The sequence below is a fragment of the Pipistrellus kuhlii genome, unplaced genomic scaffold (genome assembly GCF_014108245.1).
Source record: "Pipistrellus kuhlii isolate mPipKuh1 unplaced genomic scaffold, mPipKuh1.p scaffold_m20_p_2, whole genome shotgun sequence".
Classification (NCBI taxonomy): Eukaryota; Metazoa; Chordata; class Mammalia; order Chiroptera; family Vespertilionidae; genus Pipistrellus; species Pipistrellus kuhlii.
Window position 1 is genome coordinate 167,003,190 of NW_023425515.1, and position 19,848 is coordinate 167,023,037.

At 51.2% G+C, this 19,848-nt stretch overlaps 1 protein-coding gene across 7 annotated transcripts in view; it reads right to left on the bottom strand.

Moving 5' to 3' along the window:
- The window catches only part of HIVEP3 (HIVEP zinc finger 3), a 98,408-nt gene that overhangs the window by 66,358 nt on the left and 12,202 nt on the right, over positions 1-19,848 (bottom strand). For all 7 annotated transcript variants that reach the window (XM_036448509.2, XM_036448508.2, XM_036448516.2 and 4 more), the window contains exon 2: positions 606-799. The gene's annotated coding sequence lies outside the window, so the exon portion shown is untranslated. The remainder of the gene's footprint in view (positions 1-605; positions 800-19,848) is intronic.

Genomic DNA, 19,848 nt, shown 5'->3' on the forward strand with positions numbered 1-19,848 from the left:
AAGGAAATCACACTCACACTCACACACACATCCTAATGCTGGGGCGCTTCCCAGGCCAGCTCAGTCAGTATCTTTGGAGCTGGGGCCCAGCTACTGGAACTTAAAGGAATTCTCCAGGTGATTCCAACGTGCAGCCATGGCCCTGGACCTGACATCCTTTCAACTCTTAACAAAGGGGTGAGAAGAGAGGGTATCAGTCTTCAGCACCCACTGGGCTCCTCTGACCAGAGAGTGGGTGACATGGATGGGGATGGGGTGAGGCAAAGAGGTGATGGAACTCTGGAGAGCAGGACACAATGGGGCTGGCGGGTGGGGAAGCTGTGCTCCTAGGAGAAGAGGGTTGCCAGGGACAGAATGGAAACTGAGGAACTGGGGACCCAGGACTACACTTGGGGGACACAGCATGAGGCAGTGCAAGAGTGCCTGCACTCAAGGTCTCTACTCCTGGCCAAGGAAGTCCCCAGAACATCTGGCTATCATAGAGGCTGAAGGCAATAGCAACAACAAAAATAATACATTACAAAGCGGATGAACCCTAGAAAGCTTATGCAAGAAAAACCCAATGGCTCCCCAGCGAGTGTTTTCAGCACCCACCCGTTTCTTACCTGTGCTGCAGGCACCACTTTCGATGACCAAAACTGAAACGCCGTTCTCGTTGAAAACCAGCATTCATGTCCACTCCTGTGCCTCCCTCGCTCACGCTCTGCCCTTCCCTCTCCACGGGAGAGCTTGCCTGGACAGTATTTCTTGTGGCTCCTCCATGAACTAGTTCGAGGCTGCCTGGTTTGTGTCTCGAATCCTGCAGGGGCAGTTGAAACACAGGGTCAAGGAGTTTGCTTGGTCAACGTCTTTAGATACAGAGCAATCTCTACCTGGTCCCAGGGGGCCCAGCCCCCCAGCTCCTCCCAGGCTGCTTGTCTTGGTGCAGGGCTAGACCCCCGGTTCTCCAGGGAAGACGGTGTAGCCTGGCGGCCACCTTATACCAGCTCCTCCTGACATCCCTGAGCCATACCTCTTCACCGGTAGAGTAGGCAGGTTCAGGGCAGGAGCTGGACAGTTACTGGATGAATGGATGAATGAGTGAGCATCAGTTTTCAGTAATCAACTTGCCAGGTTGTTGTCAGACTGAATAAGAAATTGGAGAGAAACCTGAGTTGTCTCAGTGGAGTATGGGGTGGTGTGTCACATCCACATTGCTCACGCGGGACTGCACTCTGGTCTGCCTGCTGGAGGCAGAGTGTTGTGACGATGACGATGTGGCTTATGGGGCCGGGATACATGGGTTCAAGCCCTAGCCCTTCTATTCATTACCTCTGCGGTTCTGGGATATGGCGTAGCTTTGCTGTGTCTGAAAAAGAGGGGCTAAGAATGGCAAGTACCTCCAAGGTTTAAATGATTCAGCCCCTGTAGAGCAAGCATGACAAACTCAGAGGCTAACATGGGCCAAATAAAAGAGTCATGCGGCCCCCCAGCCTCGAGTTTGACATGCTTGCTGTAGAAGGCCTGGCCCAAGCCTGGCCCGTGGACTGGCCCGTGTAATTGCTATGGATACTATCACTGCCCCAGAGTGGGCCGGCAATCTATTTCCGGAGTAGCATGCATCCAGGCCTCGGCCTTGCCACCTTCCTTCTCCAGGGCACCACACTCCTCACTGGCACAGCCTACAGATCGCTACGGACGGATGGGTAATCGAAGTCCTCTGCCGCCAGCCCCACACTTGCTGCTCTCACACACAGCCGGCCGTGTCCCACCCACACACCAGGATAGCAGCAGGCCACCACGGAGTGCGGCTGCACTTGCTCAGCGGCTCCTGATCACCGCCTCATCCTGCTGTCCAAGCTCTTCACACCCACAGTCTCCCACCCTCCCCAGATCCGACCTCACACTCTCCACTCTGTCTTAATTCTTACTAAAAATGTCTATGCTCGATCCCTCCTGGGAGAGAAACACTGACTTCTCAGAACATGCCATTCTATAAGCCATCTGCCCACAATTTCCCACCTTCGAGGCTTTGATAGAATGCTACTCCCTCCCCCCATGGCCATGTCTATAACCACCCGGTCAGATCCTGCCCTTCCTCCCTCAAGACGCACTCAGCTCCCCCAAACTGGACACAGGTCTCGCCTCCCCGGAGCACCCAGAACACAGCTGCTGTGCATTTCGAGATCAAGGACAGTGGCCCCAGGAGTCTGGCATCTCGTGCAGATGCACACAGCTTGGCGGGGTCAGTCTGACTCACCCCCCTACCCCTAGAGCCTGGTATGAGGCCTCGAACACAGTCAGGGTAGAGCACTTCTCTCTAGAAGCTAATTCGGTTATTCATGTAACAGCTTATTTGGGTCAGGCCTGGCGACAGCTGCTGAGAAGACAAGACAGCAAAGATTCTGCCTTCAAGGGGATCACATTAGGGGTCAGTGGTCACGAGGTGCATGCCAGTGTCCCTGGCTCTAAGCTACCCCATGGCGAAGACAGAAAGAAGAGAGTAGTCCATTAAGATGGCGCCTGAGCATGTGACAGAAAGAGAAGAGGCTATTTCAACTGAAGGGAGCCGTGTAAGGAGACAGGAGACCCCCAAATTGGCCAAATGTGTAAGAATTGCCTGCTGTCCACCGGCAGGAGGTGAGGGGCAGTGATAGCTCACAAGGGGTGAGTTGGGCCAGGGAAGAACTTGATATATGAGATAGCCTGGACTTGATCTACTGCAGTGAGGTCACTGAATTGTTTTGGTCAGTGAGGTAATGCAGACAGACCAGGGGCGTGGCTCACAGAGAAGATGGGATGAGGTGGAAGGAGGGAGCCACCGCTCTCCCACCCACCAGGGAGGCCACGATCACCTGAATGCCACGCCTGGCCTCCCGTGGCCGGTGGGAGAGGCTGTGGACACGCCTGTATCTCCACCACCCTGAACAGTTACACACATCTGAGGCTCCACCCCGGAAACTAAGCCCGTTTGTTTACCTCTCCTCCAAACCCTGCTGAAATAGAGAGAAATGTAGAATAAGAACAGACCCATCATAGCGCCAGCTGATCAGCAAGCCTGAGGAAAAGCAGACGGGTGGCAGTGACAGAAAATCTAATCAGAGCTGAGCCAGCCTCGCCCAACAAGGGCAGGGCAAGGCCCAGCTGCCAATACCCAGGAGGCTCCCTCAGAGGCAGCAGGAGCCAGGGCAGGGCAGGCTGATGGAACCCCTGGAATCCAAGGATAATGAGTGAATCCTTCAAGTTTCCAAAGAAACTAAAGTGGGGTGGGGAGGGAGAGCAGTCATCACCTGACCTCACACTGTCTTCATTAGCATGCCTTTCCTCTTCCAGGTGACTAGCCCCAGCAAAGGGCTTGATTGTATGTTACAGAAACCTTGTGAAGACCCATCAGCTCTTCAATTAGTAGTTTGTGCCCTGCCTCAGCTGCGTGGCTCAGCTGGTTGGAGCATGGTCCTGCACACCAAAGGTTGTGGGTTCGATTACAAGTCAGGGCACCTACCGAGGTTGTGAGTTTAATCCCCGTTCAAGGTTTGTACAGGAGGCAACCAATCAGTGTTTCTCACATTGATGTCTCTCTCTCTTCCCGCCTCTCTCTCCAAGAATCAATAAACATATCTTCTAGTGAGAATTTTTTAAAAGTGTGAATTAATTGAATTCCTTTGCTTTGCCTCAAAAAATTCCCCCTCCTTTTTTCTAACGCTTCCACGTACCCCATTTTAGGGACTTCCAATCAGCAAATCCCCCACCTCACCCTGTTCCTCCAGACATAAGGCTCCGGCTCCATGGAGAGCAATGAACTTAGCTTCATCTCTGACAGTCTCTACAGAAACTTTGAGAATCAAGTTGACATTGGACTTGACATCGTATCACCTACTGCTGGAGGGCAACAGAGCAAAGACTACAGAGCTCTGAGGAAAGAGTTAAACCCCGAGATCCGTTACTCAGCCAAGTCTCAAAGCCAAAGAGAGAAGTACTAAAAATAGCATGCCACCCACTTATCTGAGCAAGATTACTCAAGGAATTACTCCAACCAAATAAAAGCTGTATCAGAATAAGTCATTCAAGAAAGGGCAAGACAGGATACACAGGAAGCAATGATGAACAATAAAAGCAGAAACACGTATAGTCAGATCTAAACAAATGTTGATAATAATGGTCTCATCTTGTTGGGAAATAGACACCATTTAATTCTTAACAGTAATAGAGATGCATGGGCTTTTATTTTTCATTTAAGAGTAACCATTTCTAGAAGAAAAGTAAGTTATAGGCCTTTTCAACTACTGTGTGTGCAGGAAGGAGGGGAGAAACAAAGAAAATTCAAGTAATTCAGTAAGAGTTAGGAAAGGGAAAACTAGACAGGAATGAAGACAGTATCATTAAAAAAAAAAGAAGACATGAAATAAGATAAAGAAAGTCCACATACATGAATAAACACAAGAATGTGAATAAATTAGCCGAAACCGGTTTGGCTCAGTGGATAGAGCGTCGGCCTGCGGACTGAAAGGTCCCAGGTCCAATTCCGGTCAAGGGCATGTACCTTGGTTGCGGGCACATCCCCAGTGGGGAGTGTGCAAGAGGCAACTGATTGATGATTCTCTCTCATCAATGTTTCTGACTCTCTATCCCTCTCTTTTCCTCTCTGTGAAAAATCAATAAAATATATATTTTAAAAAAAGATAAAGAATGTGAATAAATTAAATCACTCTACACCCCCAGCCACATGCTGTTTGGAAGTGACGCAGTTAAAGCAAATTAACACAGGAAGATTCAAAGCAAAGACATGGCAAAGTGCAGAATTGGCAAAATGGTGACAATAAGAAGGCAGGAAAGTCAATATCAGCCAAAATGCAAAAATGTCAGATAAAATAAAAGGGGGCATTTGACATTGCTAGGTCTATTTTTTCCAGGAAGATACAAATATCATGAACCTTTACTTTCACCCTGGACAACAGACCCATAAAAACATATGAAAAAATACCTTCTCAAAACAAGAAGATGGCAAAACAACAGTGCAGGCCGACCATGTTACTCAAGATTTGATGGTACAAGTAACCTCCAGTGAGAACTGTGGAGAAATTTAAGGTAATTAGGAAGCCTAACTTCATATGCATTCAAGAACAGAGAAAACGCCCTTTTCTCAAACGTCCTTGTACTGGATGCCAAGAAAATCTCAAATTCCTATACATACACCACAGTCTTCAGTTCTCAGTGCAGTAGAATTAGGAATGACCAAGAAGTAAAAATTTTTAAAAAAGTAACCTGTGTCCATGACAACTTAAAAATGTTTTTTTAAGTAACCCTTGCATCAAATAGGACAGCAAGACTGAGATTGTAGATTATGTGTAAATGCCCAACAGTAAGAACCCTACTTTTAAAAATCTGTGGAATACAACCAAAGCTTCATTTAGAGGAGGAAAAAAACAACACCACCTTAAATGGTTTTATGATAAAATACGGTGGAAACTCAGTGAATTAAGCATCTAAACCGAGAAGTTGAAAACGAATAAATTAAACAAAAATGACCTAGAAGGAAGAAATGAATAAAGTTGAAAACAAAAACACACGATAATGAGGAAAGTCCGGCAGCTGCACTAATAGAAATATTAAGCTGCGCCAGGACCGGTTTGGCTCAATGGATAGAGCGTCGGCTTGGGGACTGAAGGGTCCCGGGTTCGATTCCGGTCAAGGGCATGTACCTTGGTTGCGGGCATATCCCCAGTAGGGGTGTGCAAGAGGCAGCTGATCGATGACTCTCTCTCATCGATGTTTCTAACTCTCTATCTCTCTCCCTTCCTCTCTGTATAAAATCAATAAAATATATTTAAAAAAAAAGAAAAAAAAAAGAAAGAGTTCCTGTGTTAATATATATATATATATATATATATATATATATATATATATATATATTAAGCTGCAAACTAGTTCTCTGTGACCAACACAATGAACAAACCTCTGGCTGATCTGATTAGCAGCAGAGCGCAAAATCACAAATAACCATTAACAAAGGTAATGGAAACGTGCCTATGAACATTTTTTAAAATTTAAGAGAATTTGATACATACCCGATATCAAAGAATTTGAAATGTGATGATTTTCTAGAAAATTGTAAATCGTAAAAACTGAAGAAGAGGGAAAAAACCTAAATAGACCCATAATGATAGAAGACACAGAAAAGGCTGCCAAAGAAGAAATTCCAAATTACCAGAGAAAGAATGGATTATTTCAATAGTAGAGCTGTGACCAGTCTCTGTCTATTCTTTCAACAAATATTTGTTAAGTACCTACTATGTATAAGACACTGTTCTGGGCACAGCAGTAAACAGAACAGAAAAGGTCCAAGGGCCTGGTGGAGCGGAGGGTCTAGCAAGGGGAGATGAGCAGCAGACAAACAAGCAGGTTTGACAAAATGGGATACACAGTGAGAGGGTGGAGGACCCTATTTTAAATATAGTACAAGCACCACATTCAAACAGAAATTTATTTGGGTTAAAGATATAAATAAGACATAGAAGAAAATCCACAAAAATGCCAGAACTATTAGAATATTATTAAGATTTAATGTTGGAAAGTAACTTTCAAAGCCTGAACTGGACCTCATTGTTCTTACAGAAAAAGGCTAAAACATTTCACTACATGAAGATGTTCAGCGCTACATATCTATATCAAAAGGTCCCGTCAACAGTTCCAAAGCAAATGACAAACCATATAAAGATATTTGCAACATATATTAAATAGGGTCTGTAACCATAATCTATATATATAAAAGCCTAAGCGACTTTTACAACCTGATGACCAGCCGGTAGCTATGACGCACACTGACCACCAGGGGGCAGATGCCCAACGCGGGAGCTGCCCACTGATGGTTAGTGCACTCTCACAGCCAACCTCCCGCAGTCCCTCCCCACAGCTGGCCAACCTCCCACGGTCTGTCCTCCTCGCCCCCTCCTTTGTCCCCCACCAGCCGGCCCTAATCAGCCCCGATCCCCATCCAGGCCAAGGGACCCCACCTGTGCACAAATCTGTGCTCTGAGCCTCTAGTATATAATAAGCACTCATAAAACAATAAAACACACAGCTAATGAAATGAAGAAAGAAAACGAACAGATCAGTATTTAAGAAATGAAAATATATAATAAATATGCAAAGATGCTTGGCCTCATTAATAATGAAATGACATATGTTGAAAATCAATATCACCCTTCCTTCATTTGGTTGACAAGGAGGAAAAATGACTGCTACCATCCAGTGTTCCAGAGGAGTAGCCAAAATTTATGTGGACCCAGCAGCTTTACAAGTGCCCACACACAACATTTTAGACAAACCTACACACAGATGTGCACATACTAGTACACACGACCCCTGCAGTCACTGTTAACAGTGAACAGGGAAACTACATGATATTCATTAGCAAGAATTAGGTTTAATAAGTAGGTTATGATAAATCCACCAAATGGGACAGTAATGGAATAGTAACTTTTCTGAGTTAAAAATAAATATAGACCATCAATAATAGAGGTTCATTATGACTTTATGTATTGAACACGGGGTTCAATGCTTCTCATGGGTGAGCTCCCTGCTGGGTGAAGGCAGCCCCATTTCCCACACCGGATTCCGCTAAGAGACCTGACAGGTGGCGGACGTGGGTCTGACTCCAGAGCCAGCACGTTTCGCGGTTGTACACAGCTTCTCTCAATGGGACCGTGTGAAGAAAGGGGAAAGCAACACCACAGGCACACACACATCTCTGTGCAGCTGTGAGTGCTACCAAGGACCCGGAGGATAAACACCAAGCTGTCAGCTCGCCCAGGGGCAGGGCTGCGGAGTGGGTGGGGTTTGGAGCCTGCCTTTTCTTCTTACATGTTTCTGTAGTGCTGTTTGCTATTGCCTCTTTTACAATATGCATGCATTACTTTTATTATATATAAAAAAAACAATATAAAAATGTCTTATGTTTTGAAAACAGCTGAACTAGGGCTAGAGGGGCCCATCTCCAAGTTGCCCCCCCCCCCCCCCCAGAGCAGGAAGCACCAGGGCCAGCTCCTCTGCCGGCCCCACCCAAAACCACAACAGGGAGGCCCGTTCCTTCCCGCCCTCCTCCCCCCCCACCCCCAAGCTCCCCGTGAAACCAAAGCATCCCAGCATGTCCTCTGCTGGCCTCGGGTCAGGGCCCCACATCCTGCTGGGCACTAGGCTGTCATCACTGCAGGGGAAGTTCAGCTGATGAGGGCTTAAAGAAAAACCCAGATGCCCTCAGGGGCTCGCCTCCCCGGGTCACAGCACATTCCCAGGGCTGCCTAGGAGGCTGGTGGGTCTCACACCTTGATGGAGAGAAGGTGGGTGAGGCCGGCTCCAAGGCCCTGGCTGCTCTCCTGACAGTAGCCTGCCCCTCGGCTGTGAATGGGACATCTGCAGATGGACCAGCACATGGAGAAGCTGAATCCGATCTGCTTAGGGGAGGAAATTGTGGGGTGAGTCTTTCTATTTTAATTTTTATTCCTGCTATTGTGGCCTATGGATCAATAAAAACACACACAAACAAAAACAACAACCCGAGACACTAAACACATATGGCAGAATCACATGGAGTAATCTCCGTGGGTCACGCTGGGCTACCCAGCAGTGGGAGGGGTCGTGCAGAGGATTACTGGCATCCCTCCTGGACCCTGCACCAGGGAAGCAGCATGGACAGCACAGAGTCAGCCCTGACATCAGAGGACTTGGGTTCAGATGCCGGTTTCAACCACTCATAGCTGTGTGGCCTCAGCTCCATTACTTCACCTCTCTGAGCTTCTCTCTCCTCATGCGTAGAAAGTGAAGCATTCCACCCCTCCCTGGGTCTGTCGTGTGGACTGGAGGAGACGAAGTGTGTGAGAGAGCCTGCGTGGACCCAGCATACCGGAGGCACTCAGTACATGCCCACGCCTTCTTCAGTTAGGATGGGAGACCTTCCAAGTCACGCTCTCTCTGACTGTCTCTCCTCTGTCTGACTCCTGTTTTGAGGTTGGCCCTAAGAGTTTTCCTGCCTCCTTTCCCCAGGGTTCAGGCTCAGGGCCTCACTTTCCTGGGGAGCTTGTGTTCGCATCAAATGCCTGCACTTAGGGCTGAGAATGCTGCACAGACTCTGGGCAGCCTGGAAGCTGCCTCTGGATCTTTCCTGGTTCCTGGCCATGTCCCTCCCATGCAGTAGGGTGTTCTAACGAGGCAAGTGAGCAGAGCGAGAAGAAGACAACAGAGCTCAGAGCCTCGCTGTGGACAGGACATGCTCTGCGAATACCCGGGAAATGTTTTCCAGGAAAAGCAGAGTTTTTAAAACAGAGGCTGGTGACGCATTTCCATTTGTATTGAGAATTGAGAAAGAGGAACTTCAAGTGCAGGGTAATGGGTTCCATTTAGTGAGAGGCAGAAATATCCAGTCCATCCACTCTGTACTGGGATTGGACAGAAAACAGTCCTGGTTTTCAGGCCCTGCAGGGAAGGCACGAGAGGCACTGAACGACGTGAGGAGGGCACCAGCCCAGGAGTCTAGAGAATGAAGAGCAGCAGGAAGAGGAGGTGCAGGCCAAACCTCAGGGATTGTGTGAGAGGTTGAGGTGCTGAGAACTGCTGGGGCTCAGACAGGGCTGAAGGAGTGGTTTCCTGCTATACCAGGCCACGCCTCACGGCGGCCCTCTCTCACCGGAAGTCTTTCTGGCAACACACCTGAGGCCCAGCTGCCTCCTTGAACAAGACACTCCCTGCCCCAGGCTAGACCCCTGGGTGCAAAGGCAAAGTAGACCTGGCTCCCACCTCAGGGAGCTACAGATCTAGAAGGAAAGATGGGTCAGAAAATCCCTGGTTATGGCCCTTTCTCCCTAGAAGCCCCAAACGTGTGCTACTTCCCCCCAGGAGGGCTCATAACATCTCCCCAGTTTGTAGGGAGAGGCAGGCCTAAGGAAGGAAATCAACATTTGCTGCTGCCTACCATTCGCCAGGGCTGACCCTATGTCATCTCATGGTCACACTGCTGGGATGGGCAGGTGAGCAGACCCCTCACCATCTGACAGCTGAGACCATGCAGGCTTAGAGGACAGATACGGACAGCGTTGCTGAGCAGGACAGCCCAGGCCTTGGCGTTAGACAAAACTATTAGTTTCTGCTGCTGTGTGGCCTCAGCTAAGTCCTTCATTTATTTTTTAAAATACATTTTATTGATTTTTTACAGAGAGGAAGGGAGAGGGAGAGAGAGTTAGAAACGTCGATGAGAGAGAAACATCGACCAGCTGCCTCTTGCATATCTGCCCGCAACCAATGTACGTGTCCTTGACCGGAATCGAACCTGGGACCTTTCAGTCCGCAGACCAACACTCTACCATTGAGCCAAACCGGTTTCGGCTCAGCTAAGTCCTTTAACCCTTCAAGTCTCTGTTTCTCATCCCTGAAATGGAAACAAAAGTTGACTCTGTTATTTAATTCTTGCAGCAGTCCAATACATACCCCGGGTCAGTGCAAGAATTAATAATAGAGCCAACTTTCCAAAACAATGACTTTCTCCCTCTTTTGGCTACTTCTGACCTTTTAGCTTTACTTCTATGTTCAATGATTTTGTCTTCTAGAATAAGAAGATTCCAGACCCATAACAAGACTGTCACAACTGATTCACAGGGAGGACACTAATGAAAGTGGGTCGAGACCTGGGTACCCCAGGACTGCCGAACCTCCACCACGGCCCACCTTGGGGATGGACACAGGGATCCATCCTTCTGAGGAGACTGTGAAACCGGGTGTGTGTTTGGAGGGAGAATTGCTTTCGGCCCCAACATGGCTGCTTCCTTAGCTCACAGGGGAGGCTGGTGGCCCAGGGGTGGCTTCTGGTCTGGATTCCCACCTGCCCCACTCATGGCCAGTGCCGCCCTTCCCCCAGCCAGCTCAGCCTCAGGGAGACAGAAAGGGCTGTGCCAGAGGAAACTCCTCGCTGCCGAGCCCTCCGGGTCTGCTCTGCTGTTCCTTTTTTTGGACTTTGTGGCTGTCGAGCGGGTACCTTTTTCCATAGGAAGTTTCCATTGCATCAGTTATTTACATTGTCACCACCTAAACGTAGGCTGTTTGGAACCAGTGAACCAAAACGGGCCCTGTGGGGCCCCTCACGGTGTGCAGGGGTGAGGAGCACCTTGGCCAGCCTCAGGCGGGCAGTCCTACCTTCTGGGTTGTCCCACAGGTGGGAGGAGTGACCCAACCGACCAGGGCCACCTTTCAACCGCCCAGTCCCGTTAGGAGCCACCTGTTTTAAATGGGATTTAAGAGCAGGGGCTTCCGGGTTCGAATTTTGACTGTTCCACTTCTTAGCTGTGTAACCAGGGGCAGGTGGCTCCCCTTATATCTCTGGGCCTCAGTGAACTGATTTGTAAAGTGAGAATTACAGTAGCATCGGCCTGGATGGAGTGGGAGGCGCTCAATCAGTTTAATCATACAAAGTGCTTGGAACAGGGCCTGGCCTAAAGCCTCTGTAAATGTTGATCAACATGGATGGAATCCTCTCTTTCTATCACCTTTGCCAAGACCTCCGTGGTCCACCCCTTCTCTGGACCAGTACATACAGAGTCTGTGCTCACTCTCTCCATAAGGCCAGATAACCTGTCCTGGCACTCAGCTCCCACCATGGCCCTCCCTGTCCCAGATCCTTCAGTGGTTCTTCCTGGAAAGTCCTCTCACACTTGGGATGTCCTTCACCAATATGCCAGGCTGCTTCCGATGGCAGTGCTCCCCTACAAAGCCCGCGTGTGTCCGACGCCCCTGCTCAGCGTTTTGGTGCTGCCTGGAAAGCTTGTCTCCACGTCCCTGTGGCCAAATCCAACCACATCCGCCACATGAGCCAGCTCACCGGCCACCTCCTCCACAAAGCCCTCCGGGCCCTGTGTTCTCAGGCCAGAAATGATCTCTCCTTTACTTTACAGCATTTGGTCTCTTTATTGTGGCATCTACCTGCTCTTCCCCCGTGTGTGGAATATCACACACACGGGTGCTTGTTGGCATCACAGGCAAACCACACGGTCTTTGAGGACAGGACACGGATGTGTGTGATTCATCTCTGCATCACTCACAGGGCCTCGAACATAGTTGACGACAATAAGTGAGTAAACACTGAGTTCTCTCGATTCACTAGCCCTGGGTGACAGGGGAAAATATCTGTAGGTGTGTCGGTGAAGATGAATCAACAGCCCAACAGCGTCCATACCCTCTGATTGGTTCTTCTTGTGGAACCAGCAGGCCGGGGTGTCAGCCGATGGGCTCACAGTCCCATCCACGACTGAATCCCAGATGAGCAGCCCACAGCAGAGGGGAAGACTCTGCATCTCAGCACAGGGCCCTGAAAGTCATCCCAGGAACCCTGAGAAGTCCAAAGCCATCGCTGACCTCCCTTCTCCTCAGCCCCACGTTTCTTTTGGCACCAAGTTCTCAGTGAATTGGCTCTGTCAGTGTCTCTCAAGACTAATTCCCTCTCCCTTCCATGTCTTGGGGTCCTCTCTCCATGCTGCACAGAGTGGTATTTCTGCAGCACTTAGCGTGCTGTACTTCGCCAATTCCCATGCTCGCTGACTGCCATCAGAAACCCAGACTCCTTAGTCTCTGCTCATGTGACCACGTGACCTTCCAGCCTCACCCAACTCAGCGCCCCCCCCCCCCCCCCCCCGCGCTTCTCCGTCACTCAGGGACCTGGATCACACTCCTTCCTCCCAGACCCTCCACCCAGAGCCTTGCTGGAACGCCGACCACACTGCACTATGACAGGAGCCTCCTCGTGTCCATCCTCCCTGCAGATCGGAGCGCTTCAGGGCAAGAACAACATGTACTGTCTGTGTACCTCCAGTGCCTATTAGCACAGCGCCTGGCATGTGGAATGAGTGATGAACAACAGTGAATAAGCATACCACCACGGGCCTGCCTGCCAGGGTGTGGTCCCTGACATCACCACTCTCAGGAACTCACTTTCCAGGACAAGCAACAGGTGAATGTGCCAAACTGGCAGGTCCCCAGTCCGCCCAGACCAAAGGGTTTTCCCAGGGGAACTGCGTTCTCTCTCTGAGCTGCAGTCCCAGGACCCTGAACAGCCTGATGCTAAGTGGCCCGGGAATCAGGAGATTGGCCAAGGATTTGGGGCATTTCCAAGAGGAGGGCATTTCATGCCGTTGCCACCCTCCTGGGCACTCTGCCCACTCCTGGCCCAAACCGTGTCCACCTTCCTATCTTTTTACCGTTGCCGGGGCTACACTCCTGCTTCTTTTACCAGGCTGTCTCTGCCTACTGTCCTTTAAATAGCTAACCTCCCAGAACTATGGGGCAGGCAGGATGTGGGATGGCAGGAGGTGGGCAGGACGTGGGGTCTGACCCAGCTCTGGTCATGTGACTGAGAATAAATCATGTTCCCTTACAGGCCTCAGTTCCCCTTTCTGTCAAACCGAAGACCAGAATATGCCCATCTCTAGGGACTCCTTCTGTTCAAACTCCCTGCTGAGGAGTTGATTTACTTACCAGCCAGAATAATTCTTCCCAATTAAAGAAAAGTAAACACAGAGAACCATGTGTCTTTGTCAGCTCCTTCAGAAAGCCAGCATGGATCTCTAGCTCTGGAAATTTATTAGATGCTCTTTCAATCCTTGAAGGAATGCCTTCATTTGGTGGCAATTTTTACATCCTATTAGCCAAGAACTCAAAACACCCTTGCACACCCATTTCTTTCTGTCGATTTTAACACTGAGCCTTTCTCATTCTCATTTTAAATATATATATATATATATATATTATTGATTTTTTACAGAAAGGAAGGAAGAGGGATAGAGAGAAACATTGAAGAGAGAGAAACATCGATCAGCTGCTTCCTGCACACTCCTCCTTGGGATGTGCCTGCAACCAAGGTACATGCCCCTGACCAGAATCGAACCTGGGTCCCTTCAATCCACAGGCTGACGCTCTATCCACTGAGCCAAACTGGCTAGGCTCATTTCATTTTTGACAAAGTGAGACTCAGGGAGGTGAGTGGCTTGTTCAAGTCCGCAGCTAGTGTGTGGGAGGGTGGCGCTGGCCCTCTGAGGTCACACCCCAGCTCCCAGGAGCTGGCCTCACCCGGCAGGCAGGACACGCTCGTCAAACAACAGCACCACATCTCCCTGAGCCCTTCCACGTGCTTCCTTCACGCACAGGGAAGCACCCAGACAGGTAGGAGGCACAGAACCACATGGTGCACTGGTGGGAGGGAGATGCCTGGTTCCTAGAAGCCAGGTTCCTCCCAGGCCCAACATTCCAGAGAGAGGCAATGCCATGAGCTGGGCTCTGTGCAGGCAGACAAGCTTCCTTATTTCTGAAGGCTCCAGCCCTTCTGCTGCCCAGGCCTCCTTGTCTGGATAACAGAAGCTCTGCCTCCTGAGACAGGGCCATGCCTCACTCCTGGTCTCCCAGGCCATTCGGACCTCAGGGCCCCTCCTCTGAGACTCCCCATAAGGACTGACTATGTCTGATCTGGAGGGAGAGCAGGGAGGTCCCAGAGCACTAGGAGAGGAGCTATGGCTGTAGTTCTGGGCCTCTCCACCCTGGCTCTCCCCAGCTATTTACCTGTGGTCTTGTGTTGTTACTTTGAGAACTGGTCCTGTCTTCCAGGTTCTACTGTAAACTCTTAACCGGAGGCCCCACAGTAGGACCTCCACAGGCACCCGTGCAGTGTACAACCTGAACCACCATCTGCAGCCCACGACTTCTGACCATGCCCTGCATCGCATCTGTCGCCACTGCAGTTAAAGAACTAGTACCTCATCCCTTAGTCTCTCTCTCTATGAATTCTCAGCAGAGGACCAGGCCCTTCTGTCTTGTAACCAAGCTGTAGCCCAGCCGCTAACAGCATCATAACCATGTTTTGGAGAAATAAACTCATTCAGCCTCTCACTCGTGCATTTAGTTGGGAGGGAAGTGGGCCAGCCCCAGGGCTGAAGGTGAGAGAGCTGGGTTCTGGTCCCAGCTCACCCCTAGCTCCCTGAGTCAAGGCACCTCCACACTCTAGGCCCCAGTTTCCTTATCTGTATAGAGGAGCGCGGGGTTAGATTTCCTGCATCATGTCTGCATGATGCTGAGGGGGAGGTCCTCCTTACATTTTGCAGCCTGGGCACCTCCTTCACCTCACCCATGTCCTGAGCCTGGCTGTCCACGTTTCCTCTAGGTTTCGCCCAGGTCTAGGCACATGGGCAGAGGCAGTGAGGCAAGGGGAGAAGGACTCCCTGGCAGGGGGGTGACAGTCACAGGAGGAGAGGTGTTGTTATTCCTAACTGCGTCTCTGGAGAGAAGAGTGACACTGAGAGTGACGCTCAGCCTGGACAGCAGTATGCTCAGTGGGCTTTCACATCAACCTCTTTATCTCCGGCCTGTATGTGAGGGAGGAGCCAAGTGACCTGCCCAAGGTCAGAGTTACCAGGTGCCACAGCCACCCTGGGCCCCCTGCACAAGTCCAGGCCTTTCAGCTCCCATATGCCTGGGGCACAACTAGTTCCAACTGGCAGAAGTCACTCATTCCTCATGGAGATTCTGGCAATGCCTGCTGTGTGGTCCTATTCTTCTTCTCAGGGAGCTGCTGGGTGGATGGGCAGGGGAGGGGCAGCAGCATGCTGGTGGTTAAAACTCAGACAATACAGGGTCCTCAGAGCCACCAATGCCTCAGGAGGGGCACAGTGTCTCAGGGGAAAAAGCTCTTACTTAGGGTGGATGGGCAGCGGACCGGTATCTCCAAAGGGCTTACGGAGGGAGATGGGGGCAGCATTCCAGGCTGAGAAGATGGCATCTGCAAGGAGAACCTGCTCAGGGCTCTGCAGAACGGGGTGCTTACTGAGGGGAGGCCACCCTCCCCCGCAGCCAGGGAGCTGGCTGGGGGGCGAGGGAGGGGGGCTGTGCCCAGATCTCAGGAAAATAAGGAGCACGCCTGCAACTCTGCTCTCCGAGGACCTCTCCCCATTAGCGTACTGCCTGCTGCTGCCATACCACATTCCCATCCAGCTTAGTGGCTCAGAACAACACAAATGCACGAAGTCTGAAATGGGTCTCAAGGTGGCGGCGGGCCCCGCTTCTTCTGGAAGCTCTAGGTCACATGTGTCAAACACAAGGCCCGCGGGCCAAATCCGTCCCGCCAGGCCTTGCAATGTGGCCCGCACCGCGCTGTCATCACTGCACTCCACTGCGTTTCCATCACAATGACAGTTTATGACTGTTCAGTAAACCATTCGGCCCGCGATTTAGGCTGGATTTTAGATTTTGGCCCCTTCTCTGATTGAGTTCGACACCCCTACTCTAGGTAGAGCCTGTTTCCTCGCCTTCTCCAGCTTCCAGCGGCTGCCCGCATCCCTTGGGGCATGGCCCCTTCCTCCACCTTCAAAGCCAGCCAGGGGGGAGCCATCCTCACTCTGCGCCACCGACACCGAGTCCCCTTCCAAGTCCAGCGGCCCTTGTGCCAGTGCTGGGCTATGGTAATCCAGGGTGGTCTCTCTATGCTACAGTCAGCTGATGAGCAACCATAATTCCACCTGCCACCTCAATTCCTTGGCCATGCACAGTAATGTATTCTCAGGTTCTAGGGAAAAACCGTGGGGACATCTTTTGGAGGCCACTATTCTGTGTATCATGCAGCAAGGAACACATCTCCCCCACAGACAGCTTCAGGACAAAGGCAGAGAGAGAGGAGACGGGGTGGTGGGTGGTGTGGGTGCAGGTGGGGAGAGAGGCAGGCAGACACACTCACCCCCTGCTGGCAGCTTCCTGGCTGCCCGCTTACTGTACCCCTCCCTTGGAAAACTCGTCATGTTTCCACACTGCACCGGGCACGTGCAGTTTCCACAGTGACTGCAGGAGCAGAGCCAGAAATAACCCCGCTGAGATGGAAAACGTCGCTTCCTCGGTGCCCCACTTGCTCTCGCACACACAATCCCCGCCACCACGCGCTGTGGGCACTGGAGGCTCGGGCGGCCTCCCAGGGCTCGCTGATGCAGCTTGGCTCCGGGTGGGAGAACACAGGTGCATGGGTTTGCCCCCAGGGGTCTGACTGCCAGGCTGGGCTGGGCACCCTTGCTTCCCACCCTCCGTGATGGTGAGCTGGGAGTCTCCTCTCCCCTTAGCCTCACCACCGTGAGCTGCAGGCTCTTCCAGTGTCCTAATCCTTTCCTCTTTGACCTCTTGCCACCAAGCACGGGGATCCACAGGGCACCCCCTTAGGCCGGAAGCCGTAATGTCCTCACTCATCCCCTCCTCGGGCCTCCGGGATGTGACTGGCCCTGCCCTGTGTCAGCTGAGCCCACAGAGGGAGGTGGCCAGGGCCCACTCTCCGGAGCCCAGCTGCTGTCCCCGCCCTGCCTTTTCCCCACTGGAGCCCTCCCAGCCTGATCTGTGCTCCTGCTCTGGGAGTCCCACCAGGGAAGCTCGGTCCAAACCCTGCCCCTTCCCTAAGCCCCCTCACCCCCCGGGGAGTTTTCCTCACAGAACTAGGTCTTGCCCCGTGTAGGGGCTCAAACGTTTGCTGAAAGGTATAGACCAGCAAATGTCTGGGCCTCACAGTCCATACCACGCACTCGGATGGCATGGCGTCTTTAGGGCCTGGGAAATCTCTGCCACAGTTTCTCACGTGTTATATCCTATCCTGTCAAAGGACAACAAGAGGTACCGCACCTTCTACTCGCTGGGCACCGTGCTGAATATTTCACATCATTAGTGCTGAATATTTCACATCATTATTTAACCCTCACCTCAACGTAACCATCCCCATTTACAGAGCAAAAACTGGGACTCGGAGAAGGCAAACATCTTGCTCAAGGTCACACAGCCAGAAAGTGGTCGAACCCAGACTGCACCCCATATGCCAGACTCCAAAGCTGAGGCTATAGCCACTGTGTCATGTTGGGGGGCTGGAGAGAGGGAGGTACATGGAAGGATGATCTTTGCTAAATGACATGTTTCCAAAGTGCCTTCTAGAAAGCACTGAGGCATGCTAGATGTCTCCACTTTTTTTTTTTTTTTAAATCCTCACCCGAGGATATTTTTCCATTGATTTCTAGGGAGAGTGGAAGAGAGAAGGAAAGACAGAGAGAAACATCGATGTGAAAGAAGCACATTGATTGGTTGCTTTCTTCATGAACCCCGACCAGGGCCCAGGCCAGGGCAGAGCCTGCAACCCAGGTACGTGCCCTTGACCAGAATCGAACCTGGGACCCATTGGTCTGCAGGTGGATCTCTATCCACTGAGCCAAATCAGTTAGGGCAAGGTGTCTCCATTTTTGTCTCTTTGTACATGTCACAATTCAGTGGAAGATTTTATTTGGGCTGAAAAGTGAGGGTTGGGGGATACTCTGCCATTTAAAAAGTTTGGGAATCACTAGACTAGGGGTGTCGAACTCAATCAGAGAAGGGGCCAAAATCTAAAATCCAGCCTAAATCGCGGGCCGAATGATTTACTGAACAGTCATAAACTGTCATTGTGATGGAAACGCAGCGGAGTGCAGTGATGACAGCGCGGTGCGGGCCACATTGCAAGGCCTGGCGGGACGAATTTGGCCCGCGGGCCTTGTGTTTGACACACGTGCACTAGACCGATAACAACCCCAAGGCTCAAATGCAGATGTGCCCCACCCGCAGGGGCTGGAGCCAGAGAACTCCACTTGTTCCCCTGCTGCTCCAGGGAACTTCCATTTATTCTCCACTCCGCCCTCTGCGCTGCCTGGCACAGGGTTTGGAATCAGTGTGGTGTGGGTCCTGGCTGCTGCTGCTTCCTCAGAGCGGCCTCTGGGCCGGCCTGGCGGGGCAAACACCAGTCTCCGCTCCCTCGCCCGCAGAGTGGGCCCGTGTGGGCGCGAGGAGCAGACGTCTGCGAGCCAGTCATGAGGGTGGGCGGTGAGCACGGAGAGCAGTGCTCACCCTGAGCTGCTGCGGCAGAGATGGAAAGAGCCCTTCACTTAAAATCAAAAGCCTCCAGCAAAGTACTGGCTTTGATTCACCACTCCCACTCCGAGCCTCGAGCCACCCACCTGACTGACTCTGAGTCTTACTCTTTGAGATAAAAATGTCTCCGGAAGGAGTTGGCATGCACCTGACATGAGGGAACCCATAGAAATTCTGCAGGCACAGGCGTTCCCGGGGCGGTGGAATCCCAGGCTCCGCCCTGTCCCGCCAAGGGGCAGGGTCCAAGAATCCGCATTCTCCCAGAGGTCCCACCCCTCACCATAATTCCGTGGCAGGCAGTCAATGGACCACACTTTAAGAAATCACTCTAGAAAGTGCTCAATGTGTGTTTGTTAAACAGACGAATCCCTGAACATCTGTTGAGTTGCACGTGGCTCGGGAAGACACAGGCCAGAGGAAATAAGTAATTTTCTCCAAATACATTTCCTGTGAAGTCCAAGTGATGGGAATTGGGTTGGGGCTTCTAGGACTGGGAGGGTGATGCAATCACAGCTTCCTCCCCCGAGGAGCAGCGCCTGAGCTCTTCCCGCTAGTCACTTAGAGACCTGCCGGAGGTCGTGCCCAGTGACTCAAGATCAAGCGTAGAGAGGGATGTTCAGGGGGCTCCCTAGAAATGAGTTCCAGATCCTGTTCTCTTCAGCGTCTTCATGCAGACAGGAAAGAAAGAGCTGAAAATATGCTCATTAAATCTGCATCTGGCACCCCATTTGGCAGGGTTGCCAAAATTCTGTAAGACTAGAATTAAATTAGCAAATTGGAAGTAAAATGATTTTAAGCAGACATGATGGAATTCATCAGGGCCAGGTGGAGGCGGGTGGGAGGGGGTGCCCGGAGAGCCCACACGCCCGAGGGTGGGAAAGCGGGGCCCTGAGCCGAAGCGGAAGAGAAACAAATCAGCGAGCAGACCCGACC